Source organism: Sarcophilus harrisii, chromosome 5 (genome assembly GCF_902635505.1).
Source record: "Sarcophilus harrisii chromosome 5, mSarHar1.11, whole genome shotgun sequence".
In the NCBI taxonomy this organism is placed as follows: Eukaryota; Metazoa; Chordata; class Mammalia; order Dasyuromorphia; family Dasyuridae; genus Sarcophilus; species Sarcophilus harrisii.
Genome location: NC_045430.1, coordinates 30,558,235 through 30,581,583, shown reverse-complemented (window position 1 = coordinate 30,581,583; position 23,349 = coordinate 30,558,235). Strand labels below are relative to the sequence as shown.

The window sequence follows — 23,349 nt, the reverse complement described above, 5'->3', positions numbered from 1 at the left end:
AACAATGGAAATGGAAAAAAACAACAATAATAAAACAATAAAAACTGAATGTTACATTATTAATGATCCCATTTTGGCCCCCAAAAAAACTGATGTGAGAGAACAAGACATTGTCCTCTCATTTCACCACAACTGTGGAGGATCACAAGGAAGGATCATAGTGTACCATATCACATTTTTTCTAGTTTGTGAGTTAGTTTTTATTAAATCTTTTTTTCTTTTTTTTTATTTTGAGAGGGATAATATAATGGAAATTAATAGAAATAGGTTTACAAAAAGTCACAACTTCCCAACTCTATATCAAGAGGGCAGCCCCAAACTTTTGGAGTTCAGACAAGAGTAAGTAGAAATGGTTTCAATAAGTGAAGTCTGAAAGATTTTTTGGTAACTCTTGTAAGTACTGTCCACTGTCCACTGTGACGTCTATGGACTGAAGCAAGATTTCCTGCTCATCTCTGAACCAATGTGCGTCAGCAGAAAATCTTGTCACAACTGATGAGGAAGGAGGACCACAGCCTTTATTGGTGCTAAATAAAGCAACAGGAAATACAGAGGTGGTACACTCATGTAAACTTAAATTGAAACAGGAATTTGGTTTTTTAATATTAGTTAGACAATATCTTAGAGGCCCTCTAATCTAGCCGGTTCTTACTTTGATGATTTTTAATGACTTGTTCAGGATCATGTACACACTAAGTAGGAGAGCCAGAATTTAAGTCAAAACGATAGGAACTCAACAAAACTCAACCTTATTCAACTCATGGGCATGTATACCTCTAGAATACTATCTTACCCTATAAACTTAAAAATCAAGTTTTAATCAAGTATGAGTTGGGTAATATGGAACCCTATTAATTAGCCAATAAGCATTTATTAAGTGTCAATTGTATTCCAGGCACTTTGCTGATCAATTAGGATACAAAGAAAGGCTAAAGATAGCCCAGGGTCTCAAAGAGCTTATAAGCTATAGAAGGAATAAAATAAAAACAACAAACATACAAACAAAATATAGACGGGATAAATTATATTTTTATACCCCTCACTTAATACAGTGCCTAACACATTATTGCTGTTTAGCTGTTTTCAATCTTGTCCAGCTCTTCGTGACCCCATATATGGTGTTCTTAGCAAAATTCCATTTCCTTTTCCAGTTCACTTTACAGATGAGGAAATTGAGGTAAACAAGGTTAAGTGACTTGCTCAGGGTCACACAGCTAGTAAAGTGTCTGAGGCCAAATTTGAACTTGCACCTTTTTTAGTCCAGGTCCAGAACTCTATCTAGCAGGCCATCTAGTTGACCAGCACATAGTTAAGTATTTAAATACTTCTTGCATTACTAGCTTGACCACAGGTCAGGCCCTGTACTCACTATACCAAATTTGACTGGACCAGATGGCTACTGGAGTGTCTTTTAATTCTGTTGTGGTTCTACTGTACTATCAAGAGACTGCAATTATGAAAGCCACAAAAATAACTCCCATTTACATACAGCACATGAAGATTTACAAAGCAATTTTCTTAAAAACAGTCCAGTGAGGTAGGTCATGCGTGATCATTAACCGGATTTTACAGGTGTATAAGGTCACATCACTAAAAAACTAAAATCTGGTATACCAGTTCCAAATCTAGCAATGCTCTTTCCATCGCACAAATGCTACTGCTTCATCAGTCAACATGCACTTATTAAGCTCCTACAAGGGCACAGGATAAAAATAGCAAAAAAATAATCCCTGCCCTCAAGAAGATTATGATCTAATGGGGGAGACAACTTGCAAATAACTATAAACTAGATCTAAAGAGGATATATTGAAAATAGCTAATTAGTATTAAGGGGGGAATTCCTATAGAAGATACTTTTTTAGCTGGGCCTTGAGGGAAATAGTAACTCAAATTACTTAGCTTCAATGCCAGATCATGAAGACTTTAGAAAATGACCTCTGCATGTAATTGTTATTATTCCTTTAACATGTATGCTATATGTAATATATTTTTGTATGTGTTTGTCTCCCAGATTAGAATGATAGTTCCTTGTTCACTCATTATTATATTTGTAGATGCAGTGCCAGGCACATAGCAGGCAATGAATAAAGAAATGTTGCCTAGAAGGAGAAACTACTACACTAAGCCTAAAGCTACTGCATGAGTGGCATGTGCGCAGAATAATCAGATCGAGACTGGGTCATGAGAAGCCAGTCACCAAAGTATTTCTTCCTTTGTTAGATACCTGCTGAAGAAAAGAAAATTTCAGTCTGTTCTGGTTGGTCAATTATACTCAAATATGTCCTGAAAGAGGAGGTAAGAAAATGTACTTTCTTCCCACGTTTGCAGAAGTGGGGGAATACAGGTGGCAGACACTACGTACCCTGCCAGAGATATTCGATTGGTTGGTTGTTATTATGCAACTACTGTTTTCCCCTCTTTTTCAAAAATATTTTATTACAAGTGAAGGCCCATTAAGGGAGGAGTTAGTAGAAGGGAGATATCTGGGAAAGCAAATTATCTTTAAAACCAAAGATTATTTTCACATTTAAAATTTCTGTTCTGGTATGTGTATGGGAAGGGAGAGTTGCTTTTTTAAAAAATGTCCATTTGGAGAGCAGCTAGATGATGCAGTGGATAGAGTACTGACTTGTAGTCAGGAGGACCTGAATTCAAATCTGGCCTCAAACACCTGACACTTACTAGCTGTGTGACCCTGAGAAAGTCACTTAATTCTAACTGCCTCACTTAAATTTAAAATGTCTCTTTTTCCTCCAATTATTGCCCATCATTCAGATGCTTAGGCTCTTGTGCCTCTTGTATTATTTGTTACCTTGAGTTCCTAGTATATATAGTTTAATACATAATTAACAGATGTTTGTTGATTACTGGCTTCCTTTTTTCCTAAGGCCTATAGAGAGAGATGAGACTTCTGGAAGAGACAGGAATTGGGAGGGAAATAAACAGTGAATCTCTGGAGAAAGTCACTAATATCAGGAAGCATCTCTCATGAAAGACACCTCATCTCTATGGCTTTCAGCCCTTAACCAATACTTTCATTAGAGGTCCAGATGTTGGCACTTGCAGTATCTTCAACACTAACCTAAACACTCCGATTCTCACCAAACTCCCAAATGTCATTAATTTAAACAGTGCTGCTAGACAGTACAATAGACATAGCACCTGGACCTTGAGTCAGGAACAGCCGAGCCCAAATCCTACTTTCCTAGCTTCCTCGACAAGTGACTTAACCTGCTGCCTGCCTTAGTTTCCTCAACTGATATTTATATCCCCATGGTGGTTGTAATGTTTGAATGAGATAATATATGCTTCTCACAATGCCTGGCACATAGTAGGTATTGTAGAAAAACTTACTGTTACTTTGTACAGGGGACACTTGTTTTTTTTAGCGGAGGCAATCCTTTATCTAAATCTCTCTCCTTGCTTTATAAAATTTACAGGTGTTTCCTTCATGTTGGAGAAGGCCAGCCAATGGAACTCAAGCTTATTCCAAATACAGCTGGTCTCTGACCTCATTCATCTTATCCAAGTAACAGCAACATTTACCTTCACAACTATTTGCTCAGATAATACCAACTCTGTCCCAGAGGTTGAACAAATTCTTTTACATATTTTCTTCCTTTCTTTTTTTTTTGATCCAGGGATTGTCTCAAGCTTGTTTCTTCTCAAACCTGGGATTTTTAGTTCCAAAATAAACTCTACAAGCTTATTAACTCCTACTAGCTATTATTTAAAAGACAAAGACAGAAAAGAAGAAAGAAAAAAGAGGAAGACAACTGAATGAGATAATATTCTTTTTAAAAATTTATAATAGCTTTTTATTTTTCAAAATGCATGTAAAGATAGTTTTCGACATTCAATCTTGCAAAGTCTTGTGTTCCAAATTTTTCTCCCTCCCACTCCCCTTCGTCCCTTAGACAGTAAGCAATCCAATAAGTTAAACATGTGCAATTCTTTTTTAAACGTATTTCCACATTTTATCAAGAAAAATCATATCAAAAGAAGAAAAAAGAGAGAGAGAAAGGTAGAAATACCATGCTGTGACCAGATTCCACAGTTCCCTCTCTAGATGCAGATGGCTCTTTCCATCAAAAGTCTATTGGAATTGGCCTGACTCACCTCACTGTTGAAAAAAGCCACGTCCGTCACAATTGATCATCACAGAATCTTGTGTTTTCTTGGTTCTGCTCACTTCACTTAGCATCAATTCATGTAAGTCTTTCCAAGCTTTTCTGAAATTAGCCTTCTCATTATTTCTTATAGAACAATAATATTCCATTACACTCATATCCCATGACTTATTCAGTCATATCCCAAGTGTTTCCAGTTTTGCCACTACATTTTTGTAAAAATGGCTGCTACTTGCTTGTGTGGGTTTTTTTTTCCCTTTTATAACAGACCCAGTAGAGACACTACTGGATCAAAGGGTATGCACAGTTTGATAGCCCTTTGGTCATAGTTCCAAATTGCTCTCCAGAATGGCTGGATCAGTTCACAATTCCACCAACAATGTATTAGCATCCTAGTTTTCTCACATCCCCTCCAACATTCATCATTATCCTTTCCTATCATCTTAGCCAATGAGATAATATTTAAAGCACTTAGTAATGTTTGGCATACAGTAGGTGCTGAATAAATCAATCCTTCCTTCCTTGGAACTCACTTTCTTTAGGGTTTGGAAAGTATGGCACCTATTATTTCAGTAAGACAATGAATTGATCCAATATGCATTTATAACATGCAAATGCTAGTACTAAATAATATCTCAACTTTGAGAAGACAAAATAGAAAAAGAAAACAATTTCTAATGAATCCTCTGTCAGGATATCTAATCAAAGGAGATTTTTCTCTGGATGAGAAGAAAAGAATCTTCTTTTTTGCAGGAGAAGCCTGAACTCAGAAAATTAGGACACAGCAGTTACTCCAGAAATTTTTTGTTTTATTTGTTTTTTTGTGAGGCCATCCAAGTTAACTGGGTGACTTGCCAGGGTCACACAAATATCAAGTATCTGTAGTCACATCTGAACTCAGGTCCTCCTGACTATGTTCTTTCTACCGTGCCAACTAGCTGCAACTTGTACTAAAGATTTTTAAAAACCTCCAACTATCATTTGATCATCTCCTAGATAGTCATCCTAGAAATAAACTTTTGTTCTTCTGTGTTTAAATGCAGATGGATGCAGCCTTCCTTCCTAATGGTGTGGCAAGCCTTATTTTCAGGTTCTCTCTCTTTTACTGGATGTACTGACCGTAAAACATGCTATGAAAAATATCAGAAAAGGCCCCAAGGGGCATAGCACACATAATATCAGGAAAGAGACACAAGTTAAAACTCTCTTCTATAAAAGAAAACCTTCCCTGAAAACAAAATGACAAAAACCCTTATTGTTTTTCTTAACCACCTACAAGCAATTGTGTTTTTATACTGTACTAACATTACTTATAAATATATAGAGAATTCTATGGAGTCTCAACCTACCAAGCAATAAAATAGTCTGTTTAGTAGAATTTTCCCTCTGCAACCCCTATACTGAATTTAATATAAAAGGCCAAAGCTTCAGAAACTTTTGTGACTATGTAAAGTATCCCTAGTCAAGAAGACCTGAGTTGAGATATAGTTTCAGACACTTATTAGTTATATAACCCTATTAGGCAAGTCAACCCTGTAGACATCATTTCCTTATCTGTAAATTGAGCTGGAGAAGGAACAGGCAAACCATTCCAGAATCTCTGCCAAGAAAACTCCAAACTAAACAACAAAACTGCATAAATTTATTTTGCATGTCTATTAACTTATTGTAATGGATTTCATTTTCCTTATCTTCTCAATGGTAGGGGTGGGAGAAAATTTGGAAATGAAAATAAAAGATAATTTTTTTTAATACCATTTCATCTTGGTAGCAGGAAAAAATCCCTGGATTATGACATAAAAAGAGGAATTATTAAATCGCAAAGTCAAAACATTCATCAAAATAATAATTTTTTTTTTTAAATTAAGACTCCAAGATAAGATGGTTGAAATGCTGTCTCTTGTCAACTACTTATGGTTTTACTTTAACTCAATAGGATAATACATTAGCTTTAAAAAAAAAAAAAACATATATATATATATATATATATATATATATATATGCAAATAGGCTGCATTCAGAGCTTGCGAGACAAGGCAGGTGATTTCTGGAATGTGTTCAGTTCTGAACAAGACCAGAATGGTAAAAAGCCTTGAGATGGTGAAAAATAAATTAAAAGACCTGGGGGGTTAGCCTGGAGAAAGGAGATTTAGGGAAAATACAACAGCTATCTTCAATTGGAAGAGTATACACTGGAGCTTCATGGAATATGTCATTCTTCCTCATTAAAAAGGTTGAAAAGCTGTTGTATGGAAGAAGGTTTAGGATCTTCTGCTCGACCCCAGACAGCAGAACTAGGGGCAGTGGGTGCCAGTTACAAAGAGATAGACATTGACTTGATTGAAGAGGAGAAGCTTTCCAAAAAGGGACAGACAACCTCAAAGGCAGTGGGATTGTAGCATTCTCCATTCTCAGAGGTAGGCACTATGTAAATGTCGTTCTCTTCTTATTTACATTAAATTGTAAAAATAATTTTAATATCAATTCCATTTTCCTATATTTACTGATTTCATCCTTCCGTCTGCCATGGAACAAAATATAGGGCACTAAAAATTATGATGTATTTCAGAACTTTTAATTATCCTGGATTTATTGAAAAAAATTCCTATCTCAACATCATTTCTATATACCATGAGATTATGCAAACATGCACAAATAGTTTTATTGATCGTCAATTTACTGCAAAAATATACATCAACCGGTAAACTATTCAGGTCAGGATGTCAATATAGTGATTAATCACCCAACACTTATAAAGTACTTGCACAAGCTCTCTTTGTAGTGGCCAGAAACTGGAAACTGAGTGGATGCCCATCAATTGGAGAATGGCTGAATAAATTGTGGTATATGAATATTATGGAATATTATTGTTCTGTAAGAAATGATCAGTGGAATGATTTCAGAAAGGCCTGGAGAAACTTACATGAACTGATGCTGAGTGAAACGAGCAGGACCAGGAGATCATTATATACTTCAACAACAATACTGTATGATGATCAATTCTGATGGACATGGCCCTCTTCAACAATGAGATGAACCAAATCAATTCCAATAGAGCAGTAATGAACTGAACCAGCTACGTCCAGAGAAAGAACTCTGGGAGATGACTATGAATCACTACATAGAATTCATAATCCCTCTATTTTTGTCTGCCTGCATTTTGGATTTCCTTCACAGGCTAATTATACACTATTTCAAAGTCTGATTCTCTTTGTGCAGCAAAATAACTGTATGGACATGTATACTTATATTGTATTTAATTTATACTTTAACATATTTAACATGTATTGGTCAACCTGCCATCTGGGAGAGAGGGTGGGAGGAAAGAGAGGAAAAGTTGGAACAAAAGGTTTTGCAACTGTCAATGCTGAAAAATTACCCATGCATATATCTTGTAAATAAAAAGCTATAATAAAAAATAAAGTACCTGCACAAACCAAAACATCCAGACCTCAAGGAGCTTATACTCAAATGTGGGAGAGAAGTTGCACATAGGTAAATATACAAAGACTACATTAAAAATCTATACAAGACTGTTTTGGGAAGAATGGTTCTAGCCGCTGGGGGAGAATCAAGAAAAGCATCATGTTAAAGATAGTATTGGAACGGAGTCTTAATGGAAACTAGGTAGTTAAAAGTAAGGAGGGAGGCCAGTCAGGACAAAAGAAGAGAGATGGGAAATGAAGTTGTATGTTTAAAATAGTGAGAAGGCAGAGCAGAATGGGGGTGGGAAGGGTCATAGTTGAATAGAAATAAGTTCCTGTGAGTACTCTCATATTGATTTTGAAAGTCACAAATTAATAGTACCTATGTTGTGGAGAAGACAGAGGTGTTTTGGAAAGAGCACTAGCCTGGGAATCAGCAAGACTCCTCTTCCTGAGTTCAAATCCTGATTATTTGACTCAGTTTCCTCATTTGTGAAAATGGGAAGGAAATGGCAAACCCCTCCAGTATCTTTGCTAAGAAAACTCCAAATGGGGTCATAATTCAACAACAACAATGCTGCATTATAATTTTAGGGTTTTTAAAAAAACATTTGCCAATTACATTTTATTCTGGTCCCAATTGAGGAGTTTTTACGAAGCCTCTGGAATAGACTGACCAGAGGAGACAGCAATACAACAAAGATAGTATACTGGTAAGGATTTTATTTGACCTTAGAAATAATAGGGAGTCACTACAGCATGGGAGGAAGGGGACCAAGTGGTTAGCCCTACTATGCTTTAGGAAAATCACTTTGTGGAAGAGAGATAAGGGTGCTAATGACTAACATAAGCACACATTCTGGGAAATTTCAAGGCAGAAATAAAATACTGGTGGTCACACTCAGAATTAGAAAAGCTAATCAGTTCAATCCTATAGATTGTGTTAGCTTTGTTGTTGTTGTTTTTAACCTAAATGTTTAGGGGAAAACTGGCTTTCTTTGTTCATTATTTATTATTTTATCTTCCCCAAAACAGAAACTGCAAACTTTTTGATAAATGGTAAATAGACCATTTAAAAGACAAAAGGCTCTGAATTATTAACAAGTCCTTGTCACTAACAGATTTTTCAGGAAATTACTTCACCAGCATACTTCACTTTCCTTATCTCTTGGATGTATGAATCACTGAAGAAGGCCCAATAAAATGTCATGTAACCAACAAGGAGAGTCAATGTGAGGAATTATTAATTATGATGACTGATGATTATAATTTCTAATAGTTCTTTAAGGTTTGCAGAGTTCTTTAGACAAGTTAATTCATTCGATCCTTATAATTGTGAGGCAAAAAACTATCTCACTTTATTATTCCCCCTGATTACTGGTATTACTATGTGTCATTCATTCATTTTTCAGTTGTGTCCAACTCTTTGTGATCTTATTTAGGGTTTTCTTGTCAAAGATACTGTGATGGTTTGCTATTTCCTTCTCCGGATCACTTTACAAATGAAGAAAGTGAGGCAAATAAGGTGAAGAACTCTTGATTTGGAAACAAAGGCGAGGGATTCAAATGCTCACTATTTCATTTATTGCCTGTATGACTTGTAGGCAAATCACTCCATTCCTTTGGACTTTTTTAAATTGGGGCTTTTATTAATGAATGAAATTGGATAAATTCACTGGATAAAATTACTAACAATCCATAAGCATCTATTAAGAGCCTATTACATTCCAGGTTGGGGAGACAGAGACAAAATTAAATTGCTTTAGTGGAAAGAAGAGAAAAATGAACAAACACACAAAATATAAAAAAATATATGGTAATTTAGAAAAGAATCACTACCTGAACAAAGCTACCTTGACACTATTTCTCTATTGGAAATTTGTCATCGTCTCCATAATAATGTTCTATAATTTCACTGGTTTGAGACATTCCCTACTAAAAATCAAAAAGATTCATATTCAAGTTCAAATCCAGCCTCAGACACAATAACCTGAGCAAGTCACTTAAGGAAACCTCAGTTTCCTTATTGTAAAATGAGCCGGAGAAAACCACTTTAGTATCTTTGACAAGAAAATTTCAGATGTAGTGACACAGTCAGACTCAACTGAAATGACTCAACAGCCAACAAGTACTTATTAAAAACAGAAAGGACTTCTACCCACACCCATGTTTTTTCTCCCAGTACCAAAGTAAATGATAATCAGCTTTGCCCTCATCTCTGACTACTTGAGCACTTGGTATACTGGAACAGATGGCAATGATCCCAAAGTGACACTATCTTCTGACCCGTGAATGTGGAAAAGGTGGATTTAATCTAAAGGTGAAACTTGCAAACTGGGACACTGATGTATTGTTGGTGGAGTTGTGAACTGATCCAACCATTCTGGAGAACAATTTGGAACTATGCCCAAAGAGCTATTAAACTGTTCGTACCCTTTGATCCAGCAATGTCTCTACTGGGTCTGTATCCCAAAGAGATCTTAAAGGAGGGAAAGGACCCACATGTGCAAAAATATTTGTGGCAGCCCTTTTTGTAGTGGCAAGGAAGGGGAAACTGAATGCCCACCAGCTGGGGAATGGCTGAATAAGTTATGGTATATGAATGCAATGGAATACCATTGTTATATAAGAAATGATGAGCAGGCTGATTTCAGAAAGTCCTAGAAAGACTTATATGAACTGACGATGACTGAAGTGAGCAGAACTAAGAGAACACTATATACAATAACAAGATTATGTGATAATCAACTGTGATGAACTTGGTCTCTTCAACAATGAGGGGATTCATGACAATTCCAAACACTTGTGTGAGGAAAAATGCCATCTGTATCCAGAAAGAAGAAAATTATAGAGACTGAATATGGACCAAAGTATAGAATCTTCACCTTTTTTTATTTGTTTACTTTTTTTTTTTCTTGTTCCCCTCTCCCCCCTTTTGGTCTGTTTTTTCTTGCACAACATGACATATGAAAATTTGTTTAAAAGGATTGCACATATTTAACCTATGTCAGATGGTTGTCTTGGGGAAGGGAAAGTAAGGGGAGAGAGTAAAATCTGGAATACAAAGTCTTATAAAAATGATAGTTGAAAATTATCTTTACATATATTTGAAAAATACTACTGAAGGGAAAAAAAGGAATAAAACTTTCAATTCAAGAAACTCCATCTTAAAAAACTTTCCAATGTTTTTAATGATGCCTACAACTAAGACTTTCAACATTTTTGCTATTTAAGAACTAGGCCAAAGATGTATTTAACTTCTTGTTTGTCCAGTTTTCTATATCTTTTTTAAATAATTTTTTTCAGTATATTAAAATAAGGCTATCAAAAATAAGCAAAACAAGAACTGTTATTCTAGGCTCCCAACAACAGACTTCTGCCATTAAAAGCTTGGGAATTTGGCAGAAAGATGAGGATATGAATTTAAACAAAAATAGATCTAGAATTTTAAAGAAGTATCCTTAGCAATTTATAAAGATAAATGCTCTCCAATTTAACACCAAAAATAAGAATACAATCATATTTAAGACAGAAATTCAAGCAATTCCAGATAAAAATACAAATTTTAGACAGGCAGGGATTGTCTTAGTTCTCTGTAATTCCAAGTTCTTCTGATGTTTCATAAATGTTTGCTGATGGGCAAAATGAGCCATTCCAACTGAGGTTATGGGAATCCCTCTAATAATGTCTAATAATGTCAAGTCGCTTCACAGCTCTCAGACTGGTAGGTAGTACAATGGATGGAGCACTCGATCCAGAGTCAGGAAGAAGATCTGAGTTCAAATGTGGCTTCAGATAACTTCTGTTTGACTTAGTTCCCTCAACCATAAAAAAAGATTAAGGATGGCAACCAGCTCCCTGAGCTTTTGTGGGGAATCAAGTAAGATAATGTTAATATTGTACCCATCACATAATGCATGCAAAATAAATGCTTTTTTTTCCTTCCCTTGCCTCTTCTCTTCTCTGCCAATCACAGCTGTTTTCTCAAAGGTAAAACATGATAGCATTGACCTAGCTAAAGTAAGGGATCTTTAGATTTCCCAATTTAAAGCACCACACATTATATATGAAAAAATCACCTAAGTACTACTTAAACTGTATAAATGAGCAGTTCCTGTCCTCAAGGTGACCTTATAATCGAACAAAAAACACAAAGGGATAGCATGCAATTCAGAAAATTATAGGGTTGGTAGGTGGGGGCATAGGTGGGGGCCAGACCCATCTAGGAATAATGGCACAGTTGATGCAATTGATCATTTTTCAGGAATCCAGAAATGGGATTTGGGAGCTGAGGAAGGCCTGAGGAAGAGGCAAGGCCCTCTAACCACCTAGAGTAGAGAAGGAATAGCCAGAATTTTCCCCAAATAGTGGTTCTGGAAAAGCTGTCAGCAATTATAACCTTTGGGTCCCAAGGCAGAAATTTCTCCTGGGTGTGAAGAAGCTGGAGAAGAGGAGATGACCATAAAATAATACTGCAATTATCCAATTATCCAGGAGCCATAAATTCTAAGTATGATTTGGAGTAATCTCATCCAAAAGCATAGTGTCATTCTTTCTAAATTAGTCCTAATCTTATTTGCTACTTTCCCTAAGAAGGAATTCCAATTCCCACCTATTTGGGGCAGAAATCTCCCTTCTCACCTCTTTCCTCTTCCCCTTCAAGTCTAGGCTAAATGCCACCAACACCTCCCAATTACTTACTCCAAATTCCTCGACTTGCCAGAGCCCTGCCAGCCATACTATATGTTTACTTATTTTATATATATTCTAGGCCCCTTCACTGTAAATAGCACGTGATCCTTGATGGGAATAGCACATAAGCCTCAAGGGTATAAATTGTTTTATTTTTAATGATGATAACCTTTAAACAATAACTAACATTTATACATAGCTTATGGGCACCTAGATGGTGCAGTGGATAAGAGAACTCTGCCTGGATTCTGGAAGAGTTTTCCTGAATTCAAGTCTGCTTCTAGATACTTATTGGCTGTGTGACCCTGAGACACAACTCAATTTCAGTTCATCTATAAAATGAACTGTAAAAGGAAACGTCAAACCAGTCTAGCTTCTCTGCCAAGAAAATTCCAAATGGGGTCACAAAGAGTCACATATAACTCATCAATACAAGTGCCTACTATGTGCCAGGCACTGTACTAAATGTGCAATTACTATCTCACTGGATCCTTATAACAATGCTGCAATGAAGATGCTATTATTATCCCCATTTTACAGATGAGGAAATTGGGACAAATACAACCACAATTAAGCGACTTACTTACGATCACAAGGCTATTCAGTGTATGAGAACACATTTGGACTCAGGTTTTCCTAACTCCAGATTAGTGCTTTCTGACACTGTATCACTCGTACTACTTTTAAAAACAAGTTACGGTGACCTGGTTTTAGCAACAACACACTAGAAAAACACACATTCTGATTGAATTTCACTTATCTCCTCCAGCAGGAAATGTGAACAGCACTACAGCTGTACATGGAACAGTAACTTAACCATTTCCTAATATTTAATTTATTTTTTTGTCTCTAGTGCCAAGAAATAAGACCTAGTGCTTTTTAGCTGTAGTTTCAAATTTAGGTTAAGTATGTAAACAAAAGAGGTTTGCCAAAGCTGTGTGGTTAAGATTCCAAACAAGAAACACAGAATTAAGGAGCCTTACAAATCTGTGATATTTCCTGAGTCAGTGCTGAAAATAGCTCACAGGAAAGAGCTGTTGTTCAACTATATGAATGGATCTTTTCATCAATTCCCATTTGTCAATGGCACACACTGGACAATCATATCAGAGTTGGGTCTATGTCATAACTTGGAAAAACTTGATTATCATTGCCGATTTACCCTATTCGATTAAAAAGAACCCAGCAACTTAATCAAATGCAAGATGGATTTAAAAGATTTCTAATCTGGACTAAATAAGAAAATGATAGAAATTTAAATGAGGTTAAACCCTCTCAATATATTGAGTCAATAGAAATGAACAGATGTTAAAGGAAGAATCTCAAGTTCGATAACCACAGTTCCTAGCTCTAGAAAAGGAATAGAATTCAGAGGCTATCTAAACCAATTCATTTATTCTACAGATGAGGAAATTAAGGTCCTGTCTTGTCCAAAGTAACACATAAGCATCAGAGAAAACATTTGAATTCAGATCCTAACTCCAAAGCCAACCTCCTTACCAACCTTTATGACACTATCATTTGTACTACTTTCAAGGCAAGTTATGGTGAACTGGTTTTAGCAACAACATACTAGAAAGACACACATTCTGATTGAATTTCACTTATCTCCTCCAGCAGGAGGCCCATCCCACCGTTCAAATTAATGAGAATTAAGTTTCTTGTCAGAGGCATAACTTTATATTCTATGCACTTAGGCAAAACTTATGTTCCAGAAATATTGGTGAAGACAGGAAACAAGCATTTTTGTAAAGTGTCTACTCTGAGTAGGCAGGTGGCACAGTGGACAGAATGCTGGCCCTGGAGTCAGGAAAATCTGGCCCCAGACTCCAGCTGTATGGTCTATTTGCCTCAGTTCCCCATCTGTGAAGTGAGCTCAAAAAGGAAATGGCAAACCACACTGTTTATATCAGCCAAGAAAACCCCAAATGGAGTCATGAAAAGTTGGACACAACTGGAAAACAACTGAAGAATAAAAATTTGTCAAGCACTGTGCTAAAGGTTAGAGTTACAAATACAAGCAAAAACGAAGATAATTTTCTGTCTTTAAGAAGTTTATATTGTAACAGAAGATGACACATTAAAAGTATCTCAATTGAGGGATTCAGGCTATGGTGCAAAGATGGTGTCCTAAAGATACTAATAAAAATGGAAATATCTAATATTCATTGCAATTTTTACAGTCAAATAGTGAAAATACTCTCTGGGTCCAGTGGTTGGAGAATGGCTTTTAAGAATTTCAACTGTAGGGGCAGCTAGGTGGTGCAGTGGACAGAGCACCAGCCCTGAAGTCAGGAGGACCTGAGATCAAATCTGCCCTCAGACACTTAACACTTCCTAATGTGTGACCCTGGGCAAGTCACTTAACCCCAACTGCTTCAGCATAAAAAAAAATTTTTTTTTCAGCTGTTTCAGGTAATTCTCCACTATATTTATTCTGATGCATTACCATGGCTGGGCAGGAGAAAAGATCCAGGATTTATATATAATAAATCTTATGTATATATACAATAAATTTAAACAAACACATATATAATCCTTTGATCTAAGTTTAGGCATAAACTTAGATACATAAATGAACAGACAGATATAATATTAGATATATGTGTATAGTAGCTATGTTCACATACATATTAATATAAAATATGTCCAATTATCAAATCATGTATCTATGTTAATATACACATATTATATGCATTGTTATACATTAATATATTGACATGCATCAATATATACAATGCATGCTTCTATTACACATGTATGCACATATGTATGTGTATGTGAATATATGTATACATTGTATACACACACACATACACACACCATATCTAGACCTTAGTCACAGATTCCAGTATTCAAACATCAGTCAGGTTTGATGTTTTTCCTTACATAAAGTCAACAAGCATCTTTGTAACTCTGTTTGATGTTTAAAATAGGAAGTAGGTCTTGGAATCATTCCTCTTCAAATCACAGTATGGTGATTAAAGTTTCAGCTTCCTTTCCAAAAGTACAACAGACTCAAAAATGTTTTTAAAAATAAGAGAACAAGAAACCAATCATAACCCAAATTTGCAATGATTGCCAGCCATACTGAGGGGATTTGAAACTGCTATTTGAAAATAGTAAAGAGTTAGTCCCTGACTTACTAACAAGTTGGGTGTTCATGATTCCTAAGTATAACGACCAAGCTCAAACCCTTGGAGAAAAGTGGAATAAATATACCTTCCACCCTTCTTGGTATCAGTAGGAGATCATGAATGAGGAATATTGTAGACACTACCTGACAGAGAAATTTTTTTTCTCTCTTTTTTTAAAATCATTGTTATAAGGTAGAGCTTTCTAGTAAAAGGAGAGACACAATCACAAATTAATACAAGGAATTGATCATAATTTTTTTAAGGAAATGTTACAAATGATAACCAGGTTCCCAAGTCCAAGCTATAGCTGAAATACTTTTATTTATGCAAATTTTAAACATAAAGAATGCAAATCATTAATAAGAAAAATGCAAATTAAGATAACTCATTAATTTTAACCCTCTTGGCTAATCAATTCTACTAAATACATGACACCATTTAATTTTAAAACACATTAATTTCTAAATGTCCCTCACCCTCTCCCGGCTCCTAAAATAATCTACCTTTTGGCCCAGAATAAGAGGTTGGAAAAAAATCCACTTAGCACAATCAGGCCAATATAAATTTCTTGGCATGGTATACGTTGCAACATTCCAATTATCCTTCAATAAAAGAAAGGAGGTGAATTTTCTCTGCTGTTCTCTGGGTTGAAATAGGATGATTTCTAATTAAGTACCCGCTGTTTCTATTACAAGAACTTTCTCTTATAATCTTTCAAAGGGCCTAAAGACTCCTGATTTAACATATATGTTTCACAAGACTGAAACAGTCTTATGTGGAACTCCCTAATTCAATTTTTGGATATCTTTGGAGAAAAAAAGCAAAAGATTATTTACCCTCTGCCAGGGTGATAAACCTGACAACAGCAATCTATCCTGTCTTTCTCTGGGTTTCTCATGACCTTGGGTAAGGGCTCCAGATTACAAATGACTTTCAACCAGTGTGACTGACTGATCACTTTAACTTCTTCAAAGCTCCTTTCATCTCCCTTCTTTCCCCATTAAGTGGAACACCTGGAGCACGTTATAATACAGCCATAATCATGAACCTGAAGTCAGGATGACTCCTCTTTCCGATTTCAAATTTGGCTTCCAAAACTGACAAGCGGCTATGAGACCCTGGGCAAGTCATTTACCCATTGGCCTCAGTTTCCTCATCTATAAAATGAAATGGAGAAGGGAATGGCAAACTACTCCAATATCTTCGCCAAGAAAACTTCAAATGGGGTCACAAAGAATTGGATAGAACTGAGTAACAACAACACAAGTTATGGGCTTAGATGGAGTATTTGAGTTATGTAACACCAACAGATCTTTCTCTACTTCCCTGGTAGAATAATAATTGCAGCTAGCATCATATAATATTTTGCCCTTTATAAAAGTTATCATATTTTATCCTCCTAACAATCCTAGGAGGCAGATGATATTGTCTCCATTTTACTAATGAGGAATCGGAGGTAGACAGAAGTTAAGTGACTTGCCCATTAAGCATATTAATCAGAATTAGAACTTTATTTAAACTTTTGTTTTCTTTTCTTCAAGTCTAATGCTCCATCCTTTATGCTGTTCCTTGTAAGTCACTTTATATTTACTTGGGATATATTTTCTATGAGAGTCATCCAGACGACAGTGGACAAAGAGATCTGAATGTCAGAAAGGACATGGACTGGCTAGTTGACCCTCAATATGGACCACTAGCAACAACAGCATCACCAACACCACTAGCACCAGCACCACCAGCAGCACTAACACTACCAGCATCATTAGCATCACCACCAACATCTAAGGAAGGGTATTGGACTAGATTGAGCTCTGAAGTCCTCTCCAGCTCTTGAGCTCTGAAGTCCTCTCCAGCTCTAAGGTTATCTAGGGGTCTTCTACCTTAGGATTTTGCATGATTCAGAGCGTAATCTGCAATTCTCATTTCCATATGAGGAAACCCTGGGAATAAGAGAAAGTGTGTCCCCAGGCAGACAAGCAAGACAACAGGATGCACCAATTATTATGAGCATATTCATTAAATAAATACAGCACTGTTGGGCCCCAAGCAGAGCTCAGCAACTCTCTAGGCCCTGTCATCAGTCCAAACCACAACTCTTTAATTTTCAAAGAAGTCATTAGACAAATCAAGAGACCACCCTCCAGACAGATTAATAGATGGAGTTTCCACTTAGGCTCTCCAGAAATGGGCTACAGTGATAAGGATTGTAGAGCTTTATTTTTCAGCAATAATATTTTCATTTAAGTTTCCAATATCCCTGATTTAAAGAACTCACAAAGAAGGAAGAAGAACTGGGTACAAATCTTGCCTCTGATGTTTACTCACTGTGTGACCTGGGGGCAAGTTATTTTATTTTTCCCGGGCCTGGGTTTCCTTCTCAAAAGGAGAGACTTGGACGAGAAGATCTCTGCAAATGATAGAACATCCCGTAAAGCACTTTGCTTCTTCCTGCTCTCCCCTTGTACCTCTGTATCTAGGACTATACAAGCTCTATGATGATTATCTATTACAACTCGGGATCAATGTCATATTTTTCACAATATCACAGGAAAACTAGAATTGAAGGAGATTTCCCGCAGCTTCTAGACCAACCTACAAGGGAACTGTTCCCCTTTTATGACAATCCCAAGTGGAGTAACTCTCATTCTATCAATCTATCCCCATTTTAGCTATCACACATCTGGGTCAGTGATCATGGAATTTAAACCGTGAGAATACAGGTCCCCTCCAACACCCACTTGTTCTGGAATCATTCTTACTCTGTTCATAGAGAGGAAAAAAGTAAAAAGTATTGGAAAAATAATCATGACAACAACAATAGTTAACGTTTATGTTGTGGTTACTATATGTTGGACACTATGTTAAATGCTTTACAAATATTATTTCATTTGATTCTTATAACAATGCTGAGAACTAGGTACTATTATTATCCCCATTTTACAGATGAGGAAACTGAGGCAAACAATGTGATTATCCTCATTTTAATATTAATACCTTTATATTTCATCTCATTTGATTCTCACAACAATCCTGGGAAGTAGATGCTATTATTATCCCCATTGTACAGATAAGGAAACTAAGGCAGTGAGATTATTATTCTCATTTTAATAATAATAATACCACTTTTATATTTCATCTCATTTGATTCTCACAACAATTCTAGAAGGTAGGTGCTAGTATTACCCCTTTTACAGATGAGGAAACCAAGGCAAACAATGTAATTATTACCCTTATTTTAATAACACTACCTTTACATTTTATGTTATTTAATTCTTACAACAACCCTGGGAAGTAGGTGCTATTATTCCCTTTTTAATTATAATAATATTAATAGCTAACATTAATATAGTTCTTACTATGTGCCAGGCATTGTACTAAATGTTGTCAACTCTGGGACGTAGGTATGATTATTATTTCCTTTTTTTAATTACAATAGCAATAACTTGCATTTATTAAGCACCTATTATATCAGGTACTGTACTAAATATTTTATAAATATTTCATTTTATCTTCACAACCACCTTGGGAAATAAGTGTTATTATTATCCCCATTTTTCAGATGAGGAAACTGAGGCAAACTACAATTATTATCCTCATTTTAATAACAATAATAATAATACCATCTTTATAATTAATCTCATTTGATTCACACAACAATCTTGGAAGGTAGGTGCTATTATTGCCCTCATTTTACAAATGAGGAAACAGAGGCAAACAGGGTAAGTGACCTGCTCAAGGTCATACAACCACTAAATATCTGAAGCTGGATTTGAATTCATGTCAAACATTCTTGTTCCACAGTCTGCCAGGACTAAGCGGAACCTGTGGCACTGTCCACCAAACATGGCAGCTCTGAGAATGTTCCTTCTAAAGGTTTCTGAGTCCCATTCCACCATATCATAAGTAAAAACACTTTGCTTGCCCAAAGTCCCAGAGGGAAATCTCGTCCAGGATTCTAATTTGGCACTCCTAATCCCAAATTGAAAGCCAGCTCTCACCATGCCATTCTGGCCATCCTCTTTCTCCTCCTATCAAAAGGGGACCTCAGTCCTGGGCTACGGCAGGTTTCACTATATCACCATTTCCCAACTGGCGCCCACCCAGTCCATGGCTCAGCATGCCAGATTCTCCCTTTTCCAATTCTAATTCCCCTAGATGTATGGTCTTCATCTAACTGAGGAGACAAACAGGGACTGCCTGGCACATTTGGCATCTAGGAGGCAGCCAGGAAGACCAGGCTACTAATTGGATGAGCTTTCTGTGCATCATTCCCCACCTGTAAAATTAGAATAATAACAATAATAATAGGGGTGTTGTGGAGATCATGAGATCAATGTCTGTAAAGCACTTTGCCAACCTTGAAGCTATAAACTACTATAAATATCTGTACTATAAAATACTAGCTATTTTTATTATGGCTTCTATTTATTTCTCTCAAGCTTAATAAAATGCCTGCTGCAAAGTAAAAGCTTAATAAGTGGTGTTTTCCCCCCATATATTCATATTAAAAGTATCTCAGGCCAGGGATGGTAATACAAGGGGGTAATCCCTACTCCTGGGGAGACTGAGGCTGATGACTCAGGAGTTCTGAGCTTGGAGGGGGTGGGGGGAGGCCAAGCTGATCAGGCATCAAAATGGAGGCAGGAACCAATAGTGAGACCCCGGGGAGTTAGTTGGGGGCTAGCAATCACCAGACTGACTAAGATGGGACAAGTGATCAGTAGTGGGATTGGCCTGTGAGTGGCCTGAGTGACCCAGTCTTAAAGACAAACAAATATAATGAATTTGGCATTAAAAAAAAAAAAAAAAGTCAGATCAAACAACAATGCCAGAATTACTATTAAGAGCTGCTTTTTGTGATGAATGATGACATTAAGAAACCTCACCCAGTTTGGGGATGCATTCCTTCCATGCTTTCCAAACAGACTCTTTTATCATTAGTTCAATTTCAAAATAGAACAATACCTGCAGAGAAGCTGCAATTAGTCACAGGAGCCTAAAGCCCTGGGAAATTCTGTCCCGGTAACTTGCACCAGCAATAGATCTGACCAGGCAACTTCTCCAGGGCCTGAACAGTGAGCATTTCAATGTTGATTAAGCTGAATTGATACTCCCCATCCCAATGGGGAGGAGGGGCAAGCAAGAGAAAAAGTGGAAAGGATGAGATAGAGGTTTGAAATGCTAGTGGCTAAGGCATGTCCGTGTCATCACACCAGGCCCAGAGCAGGAATTTCTTAATCTTTTCAATATGGTGAAGCCTTCTCAGAACCATGTTTTTAAAGATACAAAGTAAAACATGAGGATTACAATAGAAACCAAATACACTGAAATATAATTACTAAAATTTTTTTTTTATTTTTAAAAATGAAGTTCACCCAGATTGAGTCCTCCTACCACTAAAGCAAAGACAACTGTTCTCTCTCTCAGTGGAGGGAAAATTCACAAAGGGCAATCACAAATGCTAGACTTGTTTCTCCCTATTTGCATCTACTCCACACACACACACACACACACACACACGGTTGTTTCCCATACAGGGACTCCACATGGGGGAGGGGAGATGAGGGGGAAGAGGAGGAAGAGTTATCCACAGATGATACTTCTTCAGGAAAAACAAAAACAGAGCTGTACATGAATGAGTCACATTGAAAAAAATTATATATTGAGAAACTAATTGTTGGTAGAGTTGTAAAATGATCCAATCATTCTGGAGAACAATTTGGAACTATGCCCAAAGGGCTATCAAACTGTGCATACCCTTTGATCCAGCAGTGCCATTATGGATCTATATCCCAAGGAAATCATAAAGGAGGGAAAAGAGCTTACATGTACAAAAATATCTGTAGCAGCTTTTTTTGCAGTAGCAAAGAACTGGAAAATGAGTGGATGCCCATCAAATGTGGAATGGGTGAACAAGTTGTGGTATGTGAAGGTAATGGAATATTATTGTTCTATAAAAAATGATGAACAAGCTGGTTTTAGAAAGGCCTGGAAAGATTTACATGAACCGATGCTGAGTGAAACAAGAAGAACCAGGAATACATTGTACATAATAACTAAGAAGATGTGATGATCAACTATGAAAGGCTTGGCTCTTCTCAGTGGTTCAGTGATCCAAGGTAATCTCGATAAACCTTGGATAGAAAATGCCATTTGCATCCAGAAAAAGAATATATATTTTGAATGTAAATCAACACATGTTACTTTTTTCTGGCATTTTTTTTTTCTTTTTTAAAATCTCTCCCATGGTTTTTATTAAAAATAAATATATTTACTAGAAAAAAATTTAATAAAAGGCTCAACATCTCTAAATTCTTCATGGCTGACATTGGCCTAGTTTAGATTATACTTCCCTGTTTTGCCCTGAGAGCTGTCTGTCTGACCTGTCGCACCTCATTATTAGCCTATCCTGAATTCCTTTTGCTTTTGTCCCTTCGCTGAAACATTATGGGCAAACTGCTCTTGCCCATACCAGACCAAGAGAATAGATGTACCTTCTCCCTTCTGTCCCTCAACCCATGAGAGATAGCTGCTATCACTGCCATTTTAAAGATAAGAATCTCAGACATATAGGTTAAGTGAATTGTTCAAAGTCATTTGGCTAGCAAATTGGGTAATTCCAAATCTTGTCATCTTTCCACTTTGTTCCCAATAGTTACCTATTGACAGGAATACAAAAGACCAGAAGGGGAGCATTAAAGCCAGGCAGCACTTCATTCAGTGATTAAATCACTTGACTCTATTTGCCTCAGTTTCCTCATCTATAAAATGATCAACCACTCCAGTATCTTTGCCAAGAAAACCCCAAATGGGGAAACGAAGAGTAGGACACAACTTAATAACAAGAAGTCCACAGGGCTTACCAGTCACTGCCATATGAGTTGAAAAGAGAAAAGGTTAAGAAACCCTCAGAGATAACATAGTGGCAAACTATATATTAACATTATGTCTTTTGGTATTTTTATTTGTTTTTAAATACATTTAATCTGATTTGGCTTGTACCCAGAATGGGTACGAGAATGGTCCATATTCCAGCTACTTATGTGTAGCAGACAGAGGACCAGACATGGTTCTAAGAGATGCAGGTTCAGATACCACACTAGACTGTGTGGCCCTACTCCAAATATTTACTTTCTTTGGTGCATCTGACATCAAGATGTGGGGGTAAACTCGATAACCTCTAAAGAGGGCTTTTAGTGGGTCTAAATCAAAATTAATAAAAGGCTCAACATCTCTAAATTCTTCATGGCTGATGTTGGCCTAGTTTAGACTATACTTCCCTGTTTTGCCCTGAGAGCTGTCTGACCAGTCCCACCTCGTTATTAGCCTGTCCTGAACTCCTTTTGCTTTTGTCCCCTCACTGAGACATTATGAGCAAACTGCTCTTGCCCATACCAGACCAAGAGAATAGATCTACTTTCTCCCTTCTGTCCCTCATCCCATAAGAGATAGCTGCTATCACTGCCATTTTAAAGATAAGAATCTCAGACATATATAGGTTACAGTCATATATGGCTTATGCTCTGCTGTGGAGATGCACCCACCAAATCACAAATCCCCAACTTACTGAATCACGAGTCCCACTGCCACTCTAACACTCTAACAGTGCATCAGACAACAACAATTATGACAATAATAGAGAAACAGACTTGTCTTCAGGAAGACTTGGGTATGAAAAAACAATCTCACAATAGGCAATTAGATAATACGTTGTTAGGGGGAGTTTCTTCACCCATGAAATTACAGTTCCAGTCCTCTGTCCTCCCCCCCAGACAAAAGCCCCAAACCCTAAATCCTTACAAGACCCATGCTGGTCTAACAAAAAAGCTTTGGGAGTTAAGACCTGAGTTCAATCTCTGTTGTTCTCAATTTCCTTTAACTGTAAGAGATAGCAGCACTTACTTCAAAGGGTCCTGGGATGATCTAAAGAACTAATATTTATAAAAGTATTTAGCATAACCCATA

At 36.7% G+C, this 23,349-nt stretch overlaps 1 protein-coding gene across 1 annotated transcript in view; it reads right to left on the bottom strand.

The window, feature by feature from the left end:
* Positions 1-23,349, bottom strand: part of FGD6 (FYVE, RhoGEF and PH domain containing 6) — a 157,784-nt gene that overhangs the window by 122,895 nt on the left and 11,540 nt on the right. The window lies entirely within an intron of this gene.